General features: G+C 38.9%; 1 pseudogene; it reads left to right on the forward strand.

Annotated features, from left to right (window-relative positions):
- Nucleotides 1-6111: 6111 nt before the first annotated feature.
- On the forward strand, nucleotides 6112-6210 carry LOC132284425 (small nucleolar RNA R71; annotated as a pseudogene).
- Nucleotides 6211-22742: the final 16532 nt, after the last annotated feature.

Raw genomic sequence — 22742 nt, forward strand, 5'->3', positions numbered from 1 at the left:
ACAATTTTTAAACTTTAAGCAATATAGTCCTCAAAAGATCAAAATGATAGCTAGATATGGACCAATCATAGAATTATCCCTCAAATACACAAGTCATGCTAAAAATTTTGAATTTAAAACTAACACTGTAGAGCACCATTCCTCCAAACTTAAATTGCACAATATCCTCAATGTGCAAAGAGAACAAAGGAAAGAGTATACCAGTGCAACTAAGTAAGAATGATCGGGACTGAAGTATACGAAGTGGGTGGCATTTTTCCCCCAAAACTTGGGATGAACTGTGGTCTTGAAAATTGGCACTTGGATAAACTTATCAGATAACAAAATGGGATAATCAGTGCACAGTGGTCATGCAAGTGTAAATGGGATAAACAGATAACGAAATGAGAGAGGTATAAGGGTGGTCCTGGAAATTGGGTAGCACTCTCTCACTGAAGTCACTATGATGCACCTGATGGAGTCAAACATACAGATATGAGAATACAATCATATGACATCCATAGCAAAAATAGATATATAAAATAGAGAAAGTGTAGGTATAACAAAAATATCAAAGCCGACAGACCGGCTGTAAAAATAATACAGTGACAATAATAAAGTATTAAAAAAAGAGAGGGATCATAAGATAAAAAGGACTAGGAGCTCAGGAAGATGAATAGGATGGGCAGGTCTGGCTCCATGGATGTCTCTAGATAAATCTCTGAACATGGTCGCGACATCCGTGTGGAAGGTAGCAAACTCAGCTCTGTGGGCTGTGAGGTCAGCTCGAATGGTAATAACAGTATCCTCGAGCATCTGCAGACGTACTCCAAAGCCGGGGGTCATATCTAGAGTCTCAGGCATAGATGAATCAGAAGAAAGCTCCGGAGTCTGCTCCTGCTCATGAATGGGCGACTTGGCTGGAGAGTCCTGCTCTGCATCGTCTGCAGGGCGCTCTAAGTCGATGTCTAAATGCTCGGCAGCTGGATTGACTAGTGCATCGTCCGCTGCAGGATGTGCTGCTACTGCCTCTGTCGGTGCCTCTACATGGGCCTGTGCTGCCACCTCATCCTCTAGCTCCAGCTCTGCAGCTGCTAGTACGGCATGAACCTGCAGGCGAGTGATAATAGCTCTGTAGCTCTTGTCCTAGTCCTTCTTGAGGAAATGACAGGAACCTCTCTCGGGGTGCTCCCGCGGGTGGATGGGATATCGCTGGTCAATGAGAATCTGGGTGATGAGGTGGATGAATGGAAGAGACTTGGCCCTTCTGGGTGCCTCCTTGTTGACGTACTCATCGTAGAGCTTCCTCATCACGCTCCAGATAAGCACAGGAATAGACACCCAATGGCCGGTATAGAAGGTATACATGGCTGTTCGATAGTCGGCCCACCTCTGAATGTTGTGTCCCGCCATGTATATGTTTCGGTAGAGCACCGAAGGTATACAGGGCTGTTAGAATGTCCGGGTGGCAAAGGTCTCTCCACCGGCATCGTGACCTATGAGAAAAATCTCCATATCAGCGTAAGAAGGCCTGTGGAACCTGGGATATGTCTCCTGTAGCTTGGGCGGGCACCGATGTGGATAGCGAGTCGAACGGGCCAAAGTATCCACTATAATGGTGATCTCATAGCCATCGATAGAGGTGATGAGCTCGGCTGTAGTGCGCGGTGATGGTCGGAGGTTCTGGTAGAACAACCGTACTAGTCGCGGGTAGATCGGCTCTATGACTGGGGCAAGAATAGCTGAGAGGCCCCACTGAATGATGTCCTGATAGGCAGATCGAGTCAGCATTGATCTAGAGAAGAATGCGGTGTCGAATGCTGACTCGTGCTCGATAGTCATGTGTGCATATCGAGGCGTGAGTTTGTCACGTTGTCGATGAGCTGGATGAATAGGTGGAGCCGACTGAGCTGGCTGCTCAGCGCCTCTATGCGGTGGAGATGGTGATGGAGTGAATGCTGGATAAGCCGGCGACTGGGGTAGAGTAGGATGTAATGGCTCCTCTGTATGAGAGGGCTGCGTAGTCTCCCCAGTCCGCTGTTGGACTCTCCTCTGTGTGTGCTCGAGGCTAGGATCCCAGACATGAGATGGACCGGCTCCGTCGTCAATTCTGCGGCTGGAGCCGTGACGGTGTTTACATGCTACCGTCTTAACGCGAGCCATAGTCTACGAATAGAAATTCAAAAGTTAGTGCTAGCATATATAGAATATAAAGCACAATATAGAAACATGTATGTTAAATAAGATAGACAAAACAAAATATCGCATGATTCTATGTAAGTGGCAGAATATGAAACATGCTAAACAATATGAGTATGAAATGCATCCAATGTGGAATATCACAGGCATTGGGCATATATAAGGTAGCATGAACATAAGATAAGATGAATGAAGTGTGTATATGAGATCTGTGAAATTCAATCGATCAGAAAAAGAAATGAGATCGATCACAAAAGTTGGATCGATCGAACGTTGGGTTGGATCGATCGCAAATATTCGATTAATCAAAAATTAGTTCGATTGATCGAACAGTGCAATGATGAAACCTAACAGTCACAGATCTATGACTTTTGAAGCATGAGGCCTACACGAATGAGTTCGTGGGCCCTCCAACAACACAAATCAAGCTTAAATGCACTCCAAACGTGGCCTAAATGCCCAAATCTAAAAAAACTTCAAAATCTATGCACATATATACACACACATATATATATAGACATGGATGCTAAAGCTTTGAGAATGGAAGATTCAACATGAGAGCAACATGATTACTACATTTGAAACAAGTATTGATGCATAAGAGTTCAAATCTAGGGAAGGATGTCTCGGATCTTACCTCAAGAGAGTGAGAGAATGGAGAATGAACTGAGATGATTTGAGATGAAGAGGATGGAGATGAACTGAGATTCGAGATGCTTGGATCTCGCCGGAGGAGTTGCCGGAGCTAGGAGAGATGATTTACAGTGAAGAGGGACGAGAGGCTAGGGTTTGGTGAGTGAGATCGATCCAAATTATTGATCTCAAGACCTTTGGATCAGTTTTTAAAAACATTTCCCGACTAGTTCGATCGATCGAAGATGAGTTGTGATCGATCGAACTTTGATGAACTCCTTTTCAAAGTATTTTTGGATTTTGTTTTTTTTTGTTTTTTTTTTTTTAAATTTAATTCATTAAAAACTAAATAAATTAAAATATTTTTGAATTTTTGAAAACTTGTTGAAAATTAAAACAAAATAAAATGAGAGTGAAAATAGAATAAAATAAAAATGAAAATATTTTTGGATTTTTCAAAAGTTGAAAAGTCAAATTAAAGTTAAAATAATGAAATGAAGATTGAGATCGATCGAAACAAGAGTTCGATCGATCAGACAGAGAGAAAAAATATGCAGGTTTTTGGTTCAAAAATTGGGCTAAGTGTTGGAACATGAGATCGATCGACCTAGAAAGTTGGATCGATCGAAGAACTTTCAGATCGATCTTGGAATGTTTCGAACGATCAGACAGAGAGCTAAAATATGCAGGTTGATGCAAGCTTAAAATTTTTCTAAGTGTTAAGTCATAAGATTGATCGAACTTAGAAGTTGGATCAATCGAAGGTCTCTTGATTGATCTTGGAGTTGGTTCGAACGATGGGATAGAGAGGTGATTTGGATGTAGGTTCTGTAGGTCGAAAAATTTTCTAAGTGTTGGATGCAGAGAAGAGTTCGATCGATTGAACTTAAGTTTGAGATCGATCGAACTTTGCAAAATGCTCAATAATGACATGAAAGCTTATGCAATCCTCACCAAAGTTCCTTGAAATGCATATGAACTAAAAATAAGTATTTAAACTTCACAAGAAAATAAATGAAAGATAGAAATGGGGGAGGAATAGGGTTTTGACACCCTACGAATGCTTTTGCTAGTCTTTAACGTCTCTAGCAAGACATTGGGCTCTTTTAGCCCTGATCAAAGATCTTATAATGTATCCCCTCCTTGTTGGGGTGATGGATGCTTTGAACTCCGCCCAACAAATGGTTCTTTGAAGAACTTGTTGGACTAAGCTTAAAAGACGTCTTTGGTCCCTTGTCTATGCAATTACAACCTTTAGGCTTCCATGCCCTTTTAAAGCAAGAGTTTGAAACAAGACTTTTAGAATGCAAGGTTGAAGATGATCCTTTGAAAGTTTTGGTTTTACACAAAAGCTCATTTCCTTGGCATTGAAGATCATGACATTCATCTACAACATTGACTTCTCCTTCATATTTGTCAAATGAATTGGGTGTGGGATTAAAGATATTCAACTTCACCTTCATGTGGCCAAATGAAATCTTCATTATCCCCGTCCTATAATTGATGTTGGCATTAGCGGTTGCCAAGAAAGGATGGACAAGGATAACGGGAATTTGGCTCTTAGGATTGGGAACCGGTTCCGTGTCTATGACAACAAAATCAACCGGGAAGAAGAATTTGTCAATCCTTATCAAAACATCCTCAATTATACCCCTAGGCTTTTTAATAGATCGGTCGGTAAGTTGCAAAACTACCGACGTCGGTTTCAATTCACCTAAGCCCAATTTGACATAAACCGAGTATGGAAGAAGATTAACACTTGTTCCTAAGTCAAGAAGCGCCCGATTAATGATATGATCACCAATAATGCATGATATAGTGGGTGAACTGGGGTCCTTAAACTTTAGAAGAGTGTTATGTTGCAAAATTGAGCTTACTTGCTCGGTCAAAACCACTTTTCTTGGTGCTTGGCTCTTGTTCTTCCGCTTTTGGGTGCACAAGTCTTTCAAGAATTTGGCATAAGCCAGAATTTGCTTGATTGCATCCAATAGTGGAAGATTAACTTTCACTTGCCTAAACATTTCCATGATTTAATTGGTTTTTTCCTTTTGCTTGTCTTTTGAAATGGATCCTTTGAAGGCATCCGAAAATGGAACCTTTGGTTCAAACACTTTTTCAAAATTTTCTTTTGAACTCTCTTCAACAGAAGAAGTTTTCAAATCATTTTTCAATAAAACCTTTTCAACATCCTTTTTCAAAACTTCTTTTTCAAACACATCTTTTGAGACTTTCTCGTCTACAAGGTTATGTATATGCAATGAAGGAGGAATGGGATGTGAAACAGGACGGGTGATAACTTGAGGTTGCACCGGTTCATTCTCTTCATTAGACATTCCAACTTGATTGTTCACAATCCTACCACTCTGTAAGGTAGTCACCGCATTAACATGTTCAATGGCGTGGCCTTCTGATGAGGAATGGGTTTCCACAACACATTGTTGCTTAGGTGGGGCATTTATAGGCATCTTTCCCTTTTCTCTTGCATTGAGAGTGCTTGCTATTTGCCCTACTTAGGTTTCTAGCTTTGCAATAGATTGAGAGTGAGAATGAAGCAATTGAGTGTTAGCCTCTAAAGTGCCCAAAGCATTCAAAACTTTCTCTTCAAAGGCAGGACTTCTAGTATTACCTTGGGAATAGGATTGGTTGGGAAAATGAGAATTAGCAAATTGATTCCCTTGTGATTGATAGGGTCTATAACCTTGGGATCCTTGGTTTTGAAGTGGAGGTGGAATGTACTTCCCTTGAAAACCGCCTTGGGAAGGGTTTAAGCCCTCTTTTTGGTTTTTCCAAGAGAAATTCAGATGATTCCACCAACTTGGATTATAATGAGTACCATAAGGATTGTTCCCTTGGTTTACAAAAGCTGCATTGACTTGTTCATTAGGTTCACTTTGCACTTGTCCGTGAGGATAATGAGAAGTAGAATGAAGAACACTAGAACAAGTCATACATGTTTCATTTGATGCACGATGAGAATGGTTAGGGAAGGAAGATACTTGGTTCGCCGAGTTTTGGTTAATAAAAAATTGATCAAACCTTTGAGACAAAGACTTCATTTCGGCGGCTATTTCATTTGAATGTTCGATTTGATGTAAGCCAACACTCTTCCTACCTTATGAATTTCTACCATTCTTGGATGATAGTGTTCTATGCAAAGAATTTTCACTTATACTTTCATAAAGATGCCACACGTTATCCTCATGCCTATCAATGTAAGAGCCACCCATGGAAGCATCAACCATACCCTTATAGTTGTCCGATAAGCTCTCAAAGAAGTATTAAACTAATTGTCATTTGGGCATGTCATGATGTGGACACTTCCTAAGCAATTCATTGAAGCATTCCCATGCCTCATGAAACGTTTCTCCATCCCCATGTGAAAATTCTCGAATTGAGGTCCTCATGGCATTGGTCTTAGAAACTGGATAGTACTTCTTTAAGAACTCTTGTTGCATTTCTGCCTAAGAAGTGATCGAAAAAGGCGTAAGATTGTTAAACCAATACTTTGCCTTGTCTTTTAAGGTGAATGGAAAAAGTTTGAGTCTTAAAACCTCTTCCGGCATGTCCGTATATTTTACGGTGGAACATACTTCAAGAAACTCATCCAAATGCTTGTAAGGTTCTTCACTTGGAAGTACATGATAGTTAGGAAGCATTTGAATGGTTTATAGCTTAATTTCATAATAATGTGCTCTAAATGGAGGCAATTGGATGCATGTAGGTGCATTGTATTCATTAGGCACATAGTGATCTCTTAAAGCAAGAGGTGGATTAGCTACTTGAGGTATAACATGAACACCTTGGTTTTGAATTCCTTGATTGTTAATAGGAGATTGTGGAGCATACATTGGCCTTGGCATTCCATTTGGAACTTGGCCTTGTTGTTGTGGTGGTTGGTGAATGAATGGCTTAGGCATGCCTAATGGTACTTGTATGTTCTTATTGTGCACATTGGGATGAAGGATACCTTGTTGGTCTATGTAACCAATGTCCTCAACATGATTATCATTATAGTCATCCATTGAAAGATTGGCTCTATTTGAACTTCCTCTTCCCCTAGGATTTCTAACGATAGATTCAAGATGCAAATCAAGAGGGGCAAGAATTGGTCTCAATGAACGACGCCCATGCATGCACTATACAAAACACAACAAACACAAAGAATGACAAACACTATGCCTTCACAACAATGCAATTAGACTTCTTCCACAAACATTAAATTCATACTCCCATACTTTAACTCAATGATTCAAGACAATAAAAAATAAGCCTCCATGCGGGCCGACGATTTAACTAAGGGATTGAGTAAAGAAAATCTTACAAAGGTCCTTTAGCACTTCAACTCCAAATTTTAAAGCTTAGCTTAGCAAAATTTTTTAGTTTTTAACATTTTTCCTTTCTTTGCTTGCTTGAATTGAATGCTTAATGGCTCCTTTGCTTGTTTCCTCTCCAACAATGCACCTAGTTAAGTAAGAACAACATAATAAATAACCAAAAAGAAAAATAAAAAAAAAAATTAAAAACACGATCAAAAGAGTACTAATCCTAATCAATTCCACAAATCCGACGTTGCCAAATCTAATCAACAAAACCCCGGCAACGGCACCAAAATTTGGCGGGTCAAGCCGTTCCTACACGCCAAAATTTGATGTACTGAATGTGCGGTTCATGAAAAGCCTTTTGGGTCAAATTTAAATTTATAAAAACCACTACCAACACTACTATTAACGTAGCAAGAGTGAGTAGGGATCGTCCCAAGGGACTGTGAGGATTGAGCAATGTCGTGGAATCACAATTAGGGCTAGTAGGTCGAGTGATCAAACAATTGGTTGGTTGGTTGATTAAAGAGCAACTAAATTAAAAGTAAGTAATAGCAAAAGAGTGCAATTAAGGGTAAGTAAAAGAGAGAGAGAGAGATCTTGGGGTTTAGAGATCACCACCAAGCAACGCATTTCTATATCATTGACAAGTGATTAATGAGGGCAAATAGTGAGTTGCAATATTGGTGTGCGTGTATTTGGTTGATTCAACAAGCAAGGATGACTAGTTAAGCATGTATTGTCTAAACATCATGTGAAAGGCACAATATATCTAAGCTATGAAGCATATATTGCCTAAACAACATGTGAAAGGCACAATAAATCAAAACAAGTCATTAATCCTTTCATTAAGCTCACAATCCAAATACAACACAAGGATAGAGACATATGCTAATTGCATTCAAAAGCTTGGATCATCAAACAACAAGCATAGATTGTCCTCCCATTTAATACTACACTATAACTACACTACATCTACACTACTAGCATGAAAATAAAATAAGGGGGAGGCACAATCTATCAAGAGATAAGTATGAACCATTAAGAGAATCACAAAAGCATTCTTTTAAGCATAATGTTTTGACAATCTCTAAATTTATAGTATCAATACACATAGACATGCATCAATAACACAAAATCTAGAGATAAGCACCTGAACATCTATTCTAGCATACATAGACATATGGATAGAATGAAATGACCAATTGGAAGGATTAAACCACATAAATCATTGAATAAACAAGATCTATATATATCAAAGTGTCAAAACATCAATTACAACACTAATCCCTCAATAATACACAAGTTTAAGATATAGAGAGCATGCTTGGGCCTAACTCTAGCCCCAAGAGGATGTCTAGCCACTCATGGTGATGATGCTCCAACCCTCAAGGGCTAACTCTGTGGTTGAAATCCGCTCTTTGTTGATGAAGAGTCTCCAATGGTGTCTCTAGCCTCCTCCTCCTCTAAACTTCCTTTCCAAGAGATGATATGAAAATAATGTTGGCTGGTCTTGAAAAGGCAATCCTTATCCTTATATAGGTAGGTCAAAATGACACCCAAAATGAGCTGAGGTCGTGCACACAATATTCCCTAATGATTGGATAAAGGACAACTTTCAATGAAATGGAATTTTAACTTTTTCGCACTAGAGGAAGTTCGATCGATCAAAAGTAAGTGAGATCAATCGAACTTAGGCTGGATCGATCCAACTGGCTAAGCTTTTTGGAAAAAGACAAATCTGAGATATTTATGGGACATATTTATGGGAAAAGGACAAAAGTGGATAGTGGGTGGTACAATTGTGGATAGGATCAATCATTTGAATAAGGATAAAAGTGTTCGATCGATCGAACGATAGTGTTGGATCGATCGAACTTTTGGAACTTTATGCTTTTGGGTCAAGGCTTGGATTTATCTTGAAGTGCTGAGATCGATAATTGTTCGATCGATTGAACCTTGAACTTGGATCGATCGAACTTTGCTTCTTGCCACCTTTGGCTTCATTTGCTTCCTTCTTTCTCCACTTTGTTCTTTTCTTTGATTAATCCCAGAATTGCTTCAATTAAGCTCTTATTTGGCTGAGTTAGCTTATTTTTTGGATAAGTGCCTGAAAATGAAAATAATACGAAATCAATCTAAAATGGTAAAGTAAGATAGATAAAGGTACTAGAATGCCTAAGCTTAAGGGGTTTAAATATGCACTTTTCAGTGCTCATCACAATGTCTTGATGTTTGTATAGCATACACCTATGTTGTTGAAATTGCATAAAGGATGTGTTTTATGCTAGAAATGATTTAAGGTAGCTTAGGATGCTCCCTGAGTCTCACCTTTGACATAGACGTTAGGTGGCATGACCCTTTTGAATTGTTTTATGTTGTTATAAAAATCTATAAAGAAGTCGAGTCGATGCATGCTCATTCTCTATGAGTAAACTTGTTTACTCACCCCGTAGTTACTTGGGGATTTGTTTAGGTACATGATTCAAGATTGGAGATTTGCACTTGCCATGGGTGATTCGTAGATTTGAAGCTTCTTTTAAAGCATTCTTGTTCACATGCAAGTGTTGGCATGTTTAAGTTTCACTTTTAACGTTGTAATACTTAGTTAGGTGCAATTATGTCATTTTTTTCTTGTAACATGTAAAGTGTACGTGGATACACTATTTGGAACCTAATTGATATGTATGGCATGAGGCCAAGGGCCACAAGCTTCTAAGTTCAAGTGTATGCATTTAAATTCTAAGTTTTGCCTTTGAAATGCAATTTTTCTAACTTTGAGGTTTGGCACGTCAAATCTTGTAAATGTGATATAAGGCCAAGGGCCACAAGCTTCTAAGTTCAAGTGTATGCATTTTTAATTCTAAGTTTTGCCTTTGAAATGTAATTTTTTTAACTTTGAGGTTTGGCATGTCAAATCTTGTAAATGTGATATAATGAGGCTAGAGGCCATTGTAACATGCTCAAAATGTCATTTTACACTTGCGTGTATGTTCACATCATCACACACTTGCATACAATTCAATTTGATCATACCATGAGGGATTCAAATAAAGCTTAAGGGCTTCTTCTTCATTTTGGTGCATAACAAGTTCATAGGCACTTTCTCGAGCCATTTCGGTTGAGTAATTCCCTTTTTGGTTTCATTTGAACAGTAAAACATGCATTCCAGTAGCCAAATTCGAGGTTCAGGTCCATTTCGGTCGACCGAAGTGATTTTCTTCACCTTCAGGATTTTAGGAGAATTTTTGGTCATTTCGGTCGACCAAAATTGTAATGACCCAGTCATTTCCTTCATTTTCTTTTTCCTCAGAATTTTACGGATGAATTTTTTTCGTTGAAATTTCTTTTCTGAGTTCAGTTTCTCGTCACTTAGTGTCATCTTGAGTGCTCGGAAATGGTTTCTGAGACTCTTTCCTTTGGATTGACAACTTCCTTTAAGGACCGAGTCATTTCCACATTTTTCGTTTTTTATTTTTCGACACTATTCACTTTTCGTCCTTTTCCTTGTTTTGTCCTTTTCCCTATTTTGTCTTTTCCCCATTTGTCACTTGGTTGGCATAACCTCACTCCTTGTGTTCAGAGTTGGTTTTTGACTTTACGTATCTTCATTCTAAGTGGTTTCCACGAAATACGTATCCTTACTTTTGCAGTAAAGTACTCTGGTTGCTCCCGGTGTCCATAAGGGCATGGATGCATAGTTTTTCATAAACTTTTTCTTTTCTTGGGGTATTTTTTTTAAATATCTTTTGAAGATATTTTGTTTCAGAGGTTTTTAAGAAAATATTTTTGGACGATATTTTTATTCTGGGGCAGTTGTGCAGTTTTCACTTTTTGGAGGGGCCATTGTGCAATTAACGAAATTTATTGCAAAATACCTTGTCTGGAGCCTGGATCCTCGTACAGGATTCATTTTAATATTTCGTCTAGTCGTGTACTCATAGAATTTCCTCCTGGTCATTTTTCTCTAGTTTTAGGGTTTTTGGCCCTAGTTGCCGCCGAACTTGTTCGGGGCATAACTCTCTGTTCGGGACTCGATTTTTGACACCGTTTCTTCCATTATTCATATTTTCTCATTTTAAATCTTTTTTGTTCATAGAGTTTTTTCATTTGAGCGCGTCTGCTCAAATTTCACTTTTTTGGACCCGGCGGGGCCCGTTCGGGGCACTTTTTGAGATTTTCTATAAATAAGGGGACTTAAAATTAAAAAGTCCTCTTCTCCCCTCTCCATGCATGACCAAAACCTGCTATGGCAGCCCAAGGGGGCTGCCTCCCTTCTTCTTTCATTTGAACCTTCTTCCCTTTGTTAAAAAGTCGAAGTGCCTTCGCGTTTTGTGTTTGTCTTGACCACGCGCATCTTTCCCCCTTATCAGAACCCATTTTTGGCCAAATTTGGAGTTCGGGTTTGAAGTCAAGTTGTGACGGCCCTGGTTTTTCAAGCCAGTGCGTCCTGTGATGAACCGTAGTTTGACCCGATAACGGATCCGAAGTGCGGAAGCGAAAACAGAAAACAAGACTCTAAGAAGTCAAAGTGACCTTCCATGAGGTCATGGAACTCAATGAGAACTGATGCAGAAGAAAAAGACCAAAAATATGACAAATAAGCCCCTAGGGGCAAAATAGTCATTTCTAAAAACTGTGGACTCGGGTGCTACCGAGTACACCGCTGGAAGGACAACGAAAAACTAATCAAGATGGACTCAAGAATCACATGATTCGGAGTCTGGACGAAGGAGAAATGGTATGACGAAGAAAATCGAGCACTTAAAGCTAAAAGGGTAAACTGGTAATTATCCAGGAAGATCCGTGTGCAACCAAGCACACCGTTGGAAAGACAGCGAAAAATTAGTCAAGTTCAAGAAAAAGTTCACTCGATTTGGAGTCCGGACGAGGGAGAAATGAGTGTTTGAAGTTGAGATGTCGCGGTGGCCCGACGAAGGCCATGCAGCCCCATGCGCGCCCGGCGCCCAATGGTATGCCCATGCTAACAGTAAGGGTCCAAAGCAGGTTTTCCAAAACTGAGACTTGAAACGGAGGCCGAAACAAACTTTTCTAGAAAAACACGAAGAAGAAACCCCCCCCCCCCCCCCCAAAAAAAAATTGAGTTTTCTACGTGACTCGCGAGAGAATCAAAAAAAAAAACTCACTATAAAATGCCCAAAATGCCCTTCCATGAAATCTGGTAGTAAGGGTGAAAAAGCTGCTACAATTGAAAACTGGAAGCTGAAACTTCACAAGGGATTTCCGGTATCAAGACGACATTTTCTGGAAAAACACGAAGAAGAAACCCCCCCTAAAATTACATTTTCTAAGCGACTATATTGAAAGAAAAGCATAAAAATGATGTGAAAAGTCTAGAAAGCACCTAGATCAGATTATGCAACAAAGTTTCAAAATGAGTCCATAGGAGGCTCATTTCACCAAAGAAGAAGGTTTGCCCGGAAACGACCATGCACGCAAACTTAACTTATCTATTAGGATGCGCTACAATGGTCCATGGCTTAAAAATACCACCGAAGCAAAATCCGACCCCCCAACGGGCAAAAAGGCAAAAATGAACAAGAAAAGGGAAAATTTGAAAACCAAAATTAACAAATGATTTCAAATTACTGTTTGGCCCTTGACCACACTTCAAACATAATTTATAAAACCCTATGAAATAATAAAAATGGAATTCCTACACCCGATGCAAAAGTTATGAAGCAATGACGTAGCATTTTTCAATATTTTCATAATATTTCCTGAAGTTAAAGTTGCATAGAATACAAGATACATGTCATTGGCCTCTAGCCTCATCTCATACATGTCAAATACATTGCATAGAGTGTACTTATGTACACATTACATAATTGGAATCAAATCTACACATTTTGACATATGAAGCTATAAATGGCATTTCAAGCCAACATTTACAAGAAATGAGAAATTCAAGTCTACAAATCATCCAAGCATGTTGTGAATCCCGAATCTTGATCCCGGTACCTGAAAAATGTCCCCACTACGTGGGTGAGTAACATAAAGGTACTCATAGGAGATGAGCATGCATCGACCTAGCATTTTACAATTTTATCACCTTAAGGTGAAACATGTTAAAGGGCTCATGCCACCTAACGCCTATGTCAAAGTGAGACTCAGGGATCATCCTAAGCTACTCATGCAATTGAAATGAACAACGTCATACAAGTATGCAAGCTCAAGTACCCTAAGTCATGTTAAACAAGTTATGCATTGTCTAAGCAAGCATATACAAACATACAATTAACATGGAAATTTAATGACTCGGTCATTTTTCTTCCTTTTCTTTTTCTCAGATTTTAACGGATATTTTTTTTTCTGTTGTCTTTTCCTTTTTGGGTTTAGTTTTTCATCACTTGATGTCGTCTCGAGTGCTCTGGATTGATTTCCGAGACTCTTTTCCTTGAATTGACAACTTCCTCTGGGGATTGTGTCATTTCCACATTTTATTTTTCCGAACACTATTCACATTTTGTCTTTTTCTCGTTTATCCTTTTTCCTTGCACAACCTCACTTTTTGTGCTCGGATTTGATTCTGGTTTTGCATGCATTCATAATATTTGATTTCCATGATAGTGGTATTTTTACTTTTCTAGAAAAGCATGTTGATTGCTTACTTCTTTCATAAAGGGGCATTAATCATACTTTAGTGTAATTATTCTTAACTTTTGGGGTTTTAGTGTAATTAAATAAAGTAATTATATTTCATCTTGGGGACCATTTTGCAATTAAATTTGAAAGATATTTTCAAAAAGGACCTTTTTGTAATTTTTGAAAAGTGTGACAAGTGACACACTCTCATTGGTCCACTTGTTGACATTTGGAGGGTGAAGATTCACCCACTTGTTGTCCTAGGATTGGTGCACTTGTTGGCTTGGATGGTTGACAAGTGTAGGTGTGGGATTAAGCCTAGGAAGGAGCCATAGATTGGTGACAAGTGTAGGGTCATAATTTAGTCTTGCAAATATCTTTGGGCCACTTTGGGATTATGGTTTTAAAGGAGGGTTTTTGTGCAATTGACCATAGATGTGTGTGTTGACCATGGTGTAAGAGCACATAGTGAGTGGAGGAATTCTATTTCCTCCACTCACACTTAACCACATTATTTCATTCTCTTCCTTACAAGAAAACCCTAGCCTCCATGGATGGAGCTTGAAGCCTTAGGCATTGACCTTCATCTTTGAGGCCCTTCCACTTACTTTAGACCGTAAAGCTTGGAATACTTTTTGTTCCCCTCATCCTCCTCTTCAAAACCCTTGAAGGATCTAGCCTAACTTCTAGTTTTGCTTTGGTATCTAGAGATTCAATTCTCTAGTGAGGTATTGATCTATTATTTTGAAGTATTTTTATGTCATTATTGAGTGTTTTACATGCATGGAAGAGAAGGACTTGTATTTTGCCCTTAAACTGTTTTAACTTGAAATTAATCTTGTCAAATTAAATATAGAATATTAAAATATACTCAATTAGCTTTCATTTAGTTTTGGTTTTATGTAATTTGGATTTAAAATGAATTAGTTATGAATTTTTGAAGTTGCAAGCTAGTTGCTGGAAATTTGAAACTTTTCCTTTTCGGTCTGGAAATGAATTTTTATATGGAGCTGTGGTGGTTCAATTGACTTGAAATTTTTACTAAAACTTCCCCCATGGGGTTTACACTACTTAGAATTTTTTCATGATTTTAGAGCATTTCCAACAATTTTTAAAAATCCGAAACTATCTGCTGTCCTTGTTTTTATAGCAGCTGGAAAACATATTTTTAGATGATTTATTTCATAAACCTTTTGACATTGGATCAAGGCTTAAATTTCCAATTTTTCACTCTCATATGTTTACTTCCAAAATAAATTAGGTTTGCCCAATTTGGATGTCAAATGAATTTTTCATGAATTTTTAAAGTTGGAAGCTACAGGCTGAAAATGTGTTTTCTGGGCAGAATTTGTTTCAAAGTTGTGGGTCAAAACTTTTTCAATTGGGAAAATATTTTGTTAAACTAAATTGATATTATCAAATTATAGTGTTTAAGCTTTCATTGGGTTTTGGATTCATTCAATTTGGGTTTGAATTGAATTTTTTATGAATTATACAAGTTGAAGGTAGCTAGCTGAAAAATCTGTTTTCCAGACCGAAAATTTGGGGTGATTTCATTTCGGTGGTAATTGGGATTTTCATTCCAATTGAGGTAGGGAATGTTTTAGGATTATTTGTGTGTTGTATTGTGTGTTTGCTATGATTATACAACATATATGTATGCCTTGTATCAAATTTAGAAAGTTAGTAATTTTTATTTCTTTGTATAAGATTTAAAATTTATGATGATGTATAACTTTGATTTGAATTGTAACATGCTAGGAAATTATGCTTAGATATGTTGGTTAACATCTATTAAATTTGGATAATTTGATTAAGAATTACAACTTTTATTTAATATTTATCTTTAGTGAAAGTTTAATTCACATGGTTGTATCAAGCATTAAATCAAGTTGTAATGTGGTATTTAATTTGACCTTGGCATGTTCTCTAACATAGATTAAATTGAGGGCATTTGGAATTGTATAAAAATCTAGAGGAAATTAATTAATTAGCTTGATTAATTTTGTTTTAAGTGTTTTAATCACTTAATGAGACGGCCCAAGTTTTTCAACCCGGTGTGTCAGTGATGAACCGAAAGATGATCTGATAACGGATCTGAAATGCAAAAGCAACAGACAAACAACGGTTTCTAGACATACAACACGACTCTAAGACACCATTGTGACCCGCAACGAGGTCACGGAAACCAAAGGAATCAAACGGGGAAGCAACGTTTCAAAAATGAACAAGATTGAACCTAGGGGCAAAATTGTCATTTCCAGCCAAAAAGTGGGTACCACCAAGCACACCATTAGAAAGACAACGAAAAATCAATGAACTTAGACTCAAAAATCGCTTGATTCGGAGTCCGGATGAAGAAGATATGGCTTACAGAAGAAGAAGGGGCAAAACGGTCAAAAAATCCAAACCCTAAATCATCTAACCAGTTAGGAGACCTTCCTAACAAGTTAGGAAGCCAAAAATCGCACCAAAACCACTGCCCATGCACATGTAACCGGTTACGAAACCCCTCGTAACCGTTTACATGTGAAGGAGGCAGAATGGGCAGCCCAAAAACTTGGCAACAGGGGTTTTTCCGGGAAAAATGAAAATTTGAGGGCCAAGATGACATTTTCTGGAACAACTCAAAGAAGAAACCCCCCTCAAAATCTAATTTTCTACATAACTTGCGAGGAAAATCGAAAAATACGTAATGTGAAATGCCAAATATGCCCTCCCAAGAAAACTAGTCCAGATGGTCCAAAAAGCTGCTAAATTTAAAAACTGAGAGCTGAACTTCGGATGCGATTTCCGATGCCAAGATGGAATTTTCTGGAAAAACATGAAAAAGAAACCCCCCTAAAATCATATTTTCTAATCAACCATGTGAAGAACGGAATTTATTTTCCAAAGAAAATTCCCAAAATACCCTTAGGTCAGAATATGCAACAAAAGTGTAAAATGAGTCCGTAGGAGGCTCATTTCACCAAAGAAGAAGCTTTACCTAGAAACGACCATGCACACAAACGTAACTTACCTATTAAGATGTGCTACAATGGTCTATGGCCCAAAAATATGGCCGATGCAAAATATGACCCCCCAACGGCCAAAATGCCAAAAACGAAGTTTGAAACGAAAACTTGGAATTTAAAATCATAAGATGGTTTCAAAATGCCGTTTGGCCCTTGGCCACACTTCATACATGGTGAATGAATGCTAATAGAAGAATCAAAATTGAATTCCCACACCCAATGCAAAAATGGTGAAGCAAAAACTTAATATTTTACAATACTTTTATAATATTCCATGAAGTCAAAATTTTACATAGGATACAATTTACATGTCATTGGCCTTTGGCCTCATCTCATACATGTCAAATACATTGTAAAGAGTGTACTCATGTACACATTACATATAAGGAATCAAATGTACACATGTTGACATATAAGACTACAATTGGCATTCTAAGCCAACCTTTACCAAAAATGGAAGTCTCTAAGTCCATAAACCATCCAAACATAATAAAGACCTTAACTTTGATTCTTGCACCTGAAATATGCCCCAGTATCGTAGGGATGAGTAACATAAAGCTACTCATAGGAAATGAGCATACATCGACCAACATTTTACAAGTTTGCATAATTTAATCATTGTGGTTCATCATGAAATTTAATTTTTATACAAAAAATTAAATATTTCAAATTTCCTAGATTTGATACAAGGCATGCATATAGGTTGTATAATCATGGTATACACTCAATAAAACACACACAAAAGCCTAAAACATTTCCTACCTCCATTTGAGATGAAATCTCAAATCCCTACCAAAATAAATCGGCTCCGAATCTGACGAAACTCCTAGGTTTTGTCGGGGACAACACCACGAACATGAATCCCAAGGAAGCCCCATCAAAAACACATCTTGACTTCAAACCCGAAATCAAGAAACGGCCAAAATGAGATTCCAATCAGTTGGAATCGAAGGCCTCGCCGAGGGGAACAATAAACACAAAGGCATCACCACTTTTTAGTGAGGGGATGAAGCTCAAAAGAAGAGAGAGACGATGGCAGCCATGGCTGCCTCTAGATCCGGCCAAGAGAGAGGAGAGAGAGAGCAAAAATCTGAATTTTCACTTAAAGGCCCCCTATTTATAGAAAAACTCAAAAAGTGCCTCGAACGGGCCCCGTCGGGTCCGAAAAAGTGAAATTCGAGCAGACGCGCTCAAACGGAAAAACTCCGTGAACGAAAAAGATTTCAAATAAGAAAATATGAACAACGGAAGAAACTGCGTCAAAAACCGAGTCCCGAGCAAGGAGTTATGCCCAAAACAAGTTTGGCGCAAACTAGGGCCAGAAACCCTGAAACTGGAAAACATCGTCCAGGAAGAAATTCTACGAGTCCACGACTCGACGAAATGTGAAAATGAATCCCGTACGAGGATCAGGCTCAAAACAAGGCATTGAGCAATAACTTTCATTAATTGCACAATGACCTCTCCAAAAAGTTAAAACTGCGAAACTGCCTCAGAATAAAAATATCTTCCAAAAGATATTTTCTTAGATATCCCTGAAATAAAATATCTTCAAAAGATATTTATGAAAAACACCCCAAGAAAAGAAAAAGTTTCCAAAGAACTTTGCATTTATGCCCCTATGGACACCGGGAGCAACCAGAGTACTTTCTTACGAAAGTAAATATACGTATCTCATAGAAATCATTGAGAATGAAGACACGCGGAGTCAGAAACCAACTCCGAACACAAGAAGTGTGGTTACGCAAACAGAGTGACAACGAGGAAAAGACGAAATAGGGAAATGACAAAAAGTGAATAGTGTCGAAAAACGAAAAATGCGGAACTGACTCGGTCCTCAAAGGAAGTTGTCAATCCACAGAAAAAAAATCTCGAAAATCACTCCGGAGCACTCGAGACGACACTAATCGACAAGAAACCAAACTCAGAAAGGAAAAGACAACGGAAAAAAATTTATCCGAAAAATCCGGGTCATTACAACCTTCCCACCTTAAAGGGATTTCGTCCCCGAAATCCAGCCCAATGAAACAGAAAGCGAAACCAAGATAACTACAGAGTACATCTCCGAGTATCCCTCACAATGCGCTACACCAGCGACCTCGAAGCTGAAAGGAACACACAAACCACTGTCATTTGCACCCACGTGCTCATGACAAGATAACCTCTCGAAGGTAAAATGACCACATGGCCACACGACAAGTCAGAACTCACACACTGAACCCAAGGTCAGACAAGGGAATGAAAGACAACAACCGAAAGCATTCCTCCTGACAAACCATCAAACCGATCCAAAAACAACCACCAAAAGAACTCCAAGATAACCACATATCAAATCAGGGTACAGAACAAACACAACGTGGTAGTACGAATAGTGACCAAAACCTACCCACGCTATACTCAAATGTGTGGTAGCAACGACAGTACCTAGTGCCCGCCCACACTTACTCGTTAGTAAGGTAGCATCGACGGCAACTAGTACTCGCCCACAACACACAACGTTGTACGGTAGCATGACAGTATAAGACACTAATTCATAACCTGTCCCCCACTAGGTCTACCCAAGAAACCTCTCGATACAAATGACATCAATGTAAAAAAATGATCATTGCCAAAAGCACTACGGAGATCAACATTTTGTGAGAGTTGAGATATGGTCCAAAGATGTCTGGCCAGACCATCCTGGCCAATCCCAAAACTCTGACAACAATGCTATAAGTACCGCTGTGCTTAAGGCCACAAATCCTCAATACAACAAAACCAACATCTCCAATGTCTCAAAATACCCCTATTAACAACATTAATCAGGAATCCAAAACCTGACAAACAAATCAACGCCTACAGAAATCAAAACGAACCTCACAATAAAGCATGTCATCGAAAGCCTACATTTCTCCCTGAAACTGATCAACTACAAGACCAATCACCATGATCAAACATCAGATCCACATCCCTATCACGGATAACTAAGTCCTCAAAATACAAACCCACCAAGTGGCACACACATCAAAATGCCAACAACTAAGGTCACAAGATGAATATCTCAAAACCATGCTTGGCAACACCAAGCTAAATCAAAATTCCTCAATTTTTGATCCACAACCAATCATCAGAACTACGATTCCTCAAAACTATGCCTAGCCATAACTAGGATGAGAAAACTCCACAACAAGCTATATCCAACAGCAATCCTCCAAAACTTTTCCTAAAAGTTAACCACGTCCAGGTCTCCAAAACGGAAACAAGTCTCCAAAAGACATTCTCAAAAGAGCATTGAGCTCACCTCACAATCAAACAAATCCTCAATGATATGGACACAAGTCCCCACAAAATGATCTCACACCAATCAACTCAATCTGAGCACCACAACTCCGTCAACAACCACGGCAAAAACTCCCTAAGGAAAGACACGAAAGAAAGGAAGCTACCAGTCTTAAAAAGGACAACACCTCGACTCTGTCTCTGAAACAAAAGACAACAAGGTCAAAGACTTCACCCCCTACATGGAAGTAAGCCGACCAAAATACATCAAATCCTCACCAAGGACTCAAGACAACAATGATGATCCTCATGGACCAACCAACCCCAAAACAGTGCATAACACAACGGAAAGAAGAGACTCACTCCTTGTGAAGTCCCTGACACGAACCAACACAAAACCCTTGTGGAAACCCGCATACACACTACGTGCGACCGAGGGAAACGAATGGGAAAACCAAACCTGGAAGTCATGCATATAACAAGGAATGCAACTACCAGAAAGAAAATCTACTCACATAGATAAAAATCAAAAGTACATGCGGCACGTCTCCACGTAAGCACAAAAATCATGTCAGTAAAAATACAGTAACAATATGGCATCTCTAATCATATAAAGAAGGTATGCTAATGCCACACAACAAGAAGGCAAATATGGATACATTTCCACCTACTCATGCATCACAACATCAAAAATCATACTACTAACATGGTAGTAAACGAAACTGCATAAGACAAAATGATACAACAATGAATCTTATAGACATCGTGTCCTAGAGTGTTTAAGAAAAGGAAGGACAATTCCTAGTCATAAACTGTCTCCAAAACCAATGTGATAACAACTTGTCTCCAAATATATGTGAGCCCTTACCACAACGGTAAGACTCTAACAATCTAACTCCGAATCTAGAGGTGACACTACAAGTGACGCTAACAGTGCAGTGCTCTCACTACCCGTAGTATTAATCAATCGACTTGATCCCAAAAGCGTCATCACGCAAGAACTCCTCAAGGAAAATGGCAACTCCAGCCATGCTAATAACAACCAAATCAATCACCACTATTGATCGCCAAAACAACCATCATCATCACCGATCAAAGGACAACGCCTATCAAAACAAAACCAACATTGATTACACCCGAATTGCGCTTGTAGCTAGCCAGTACGGTAGCATGATAGTGCCATGCACCCGCCCACAAACGTACCCGCCCATGAAAATTGCAATCCCAGAGGAATCATCCTGCTCAACCAAGGATCCTAAGAGGTCCATAACCTCATCATGGCCCAAAGCCAACAAATCCACCATTATGGTAACGCCAAATGACTCATCTCACAAGAGCCTAAACAAAAGGTGACCATCCACCTACCTCAAAACCAATACTAGGTTGACAACAACCTACATCACCACGAGACTGTGACTACAATCACCATCAATCTCAACTCGTGCTTCAATGACCAATCCCGTGTCATGCCAAGTATGCAACACAATTATGCATATACAATTCTAATCTAGCATACATCATATGTCATGCTCTTTACATTAGAATAAAATAATGCTAAACAAACGGCATACAACATGTAGCACGTAAGCATATAAACATGTTATCATAAAGCATATGAACACATAGGGTATGGCAACAAAAGCATGATATGCACCTAAAACCTGTCGTCCTAAGGTTTTCAAACCAAGGAGCTCTGATACCACTTGAGACGGCCCAAGTTTTTCAACCCGGTGCATCAGTGATGAACCGAAAGATGATCCGATAACGAATCCAAAATACGGAAGCAAAAGACAAACAACAGTCTCTAGAGATACAACACGACTCTAAGACACCATTGTGACCCTCAACGAGGTCACGGAACCCAAAGGAATCAAACGGGGAAGCAACGTTTCAAAAATGAACAAGATTGAACCTAGGGGAACAATTGTCATTTCTAGCTAAAAAGTGGGTGCCACCGAGCACACTATTGGAAATACAACGAAAAATCAATGAACTTAGACTCAAAAATTGCTTGATTCGGAGTCCGGATGAAGAAGATATGGCTTACGGAAGAAGAAGGGGCAAAATGGTTAAAAAATGCAAACCCTAAATCATCTAACCGGTTAGAAGACCTTCCTAACAGGTTAGGAATCCAAAAATCTCGCCAAAAACACTACCCATGCACATGTAACCGGTTACAAAACCCCTCGTAACCGTTTACATGTGAAGGAGGCAGAATGGGCAGCCCGAAAACCTGGCAGTAGGGGTTTTTCCGGGAAAAATGGAAATTTGAGGGCCAAGATGACATTTTCTGGAACAACTCAAAGAAGAAACCCCCCTCAAAATTGAGTTTTCAACATGACTCATGTGGAAAATCAAAAAATACGCAATGTGAAATGCCCAAAAGGCCCTCCAAAGAAAACTGGTCCAGATGGTCCAAAAAGCTGCTAAATTTAAAAACTGAGAGCTGAACTTCGGATGCGATTTCCAATGGCAAGATGGAATTTTCTGGAAAAACACGAAAAAGAAACCCCCCCTAAAATCATATTTTCTAATCGACCATGTGAAGAACAGAATTTATTTCCCAAATAAAATATCCAAAATACCCTTAGGTCAGAATATGCAACAAAAGTGTAAAATGAGTCCGTAGGAGGCTCATTTCACCAAAGAAGAAGCTTTGCCTGGAAACGACCATGCACACAAATGTAACTTACCTAGTAAGATGTGCTACAATGGTCGATGGCCCAAAAATATG

The sequence above is a fragment of the Cornus florida genome, unplaced genomic scaffold (assembly GCF_030987335.1).
Source record: "Cornus florida cultivar Cherokee Brave unplaced genomic scaffold, ASM3098733v1 CherokeeBrave_3.0.0_Hap2_Chr01, whole genome shotgun sequence".
Lineage (NCBI taxonomy): Eukaryota > Viridiplantae > Streptophyta > Magnoliopsida > Cornales > Cornaceae > Cornus > Cornus florida.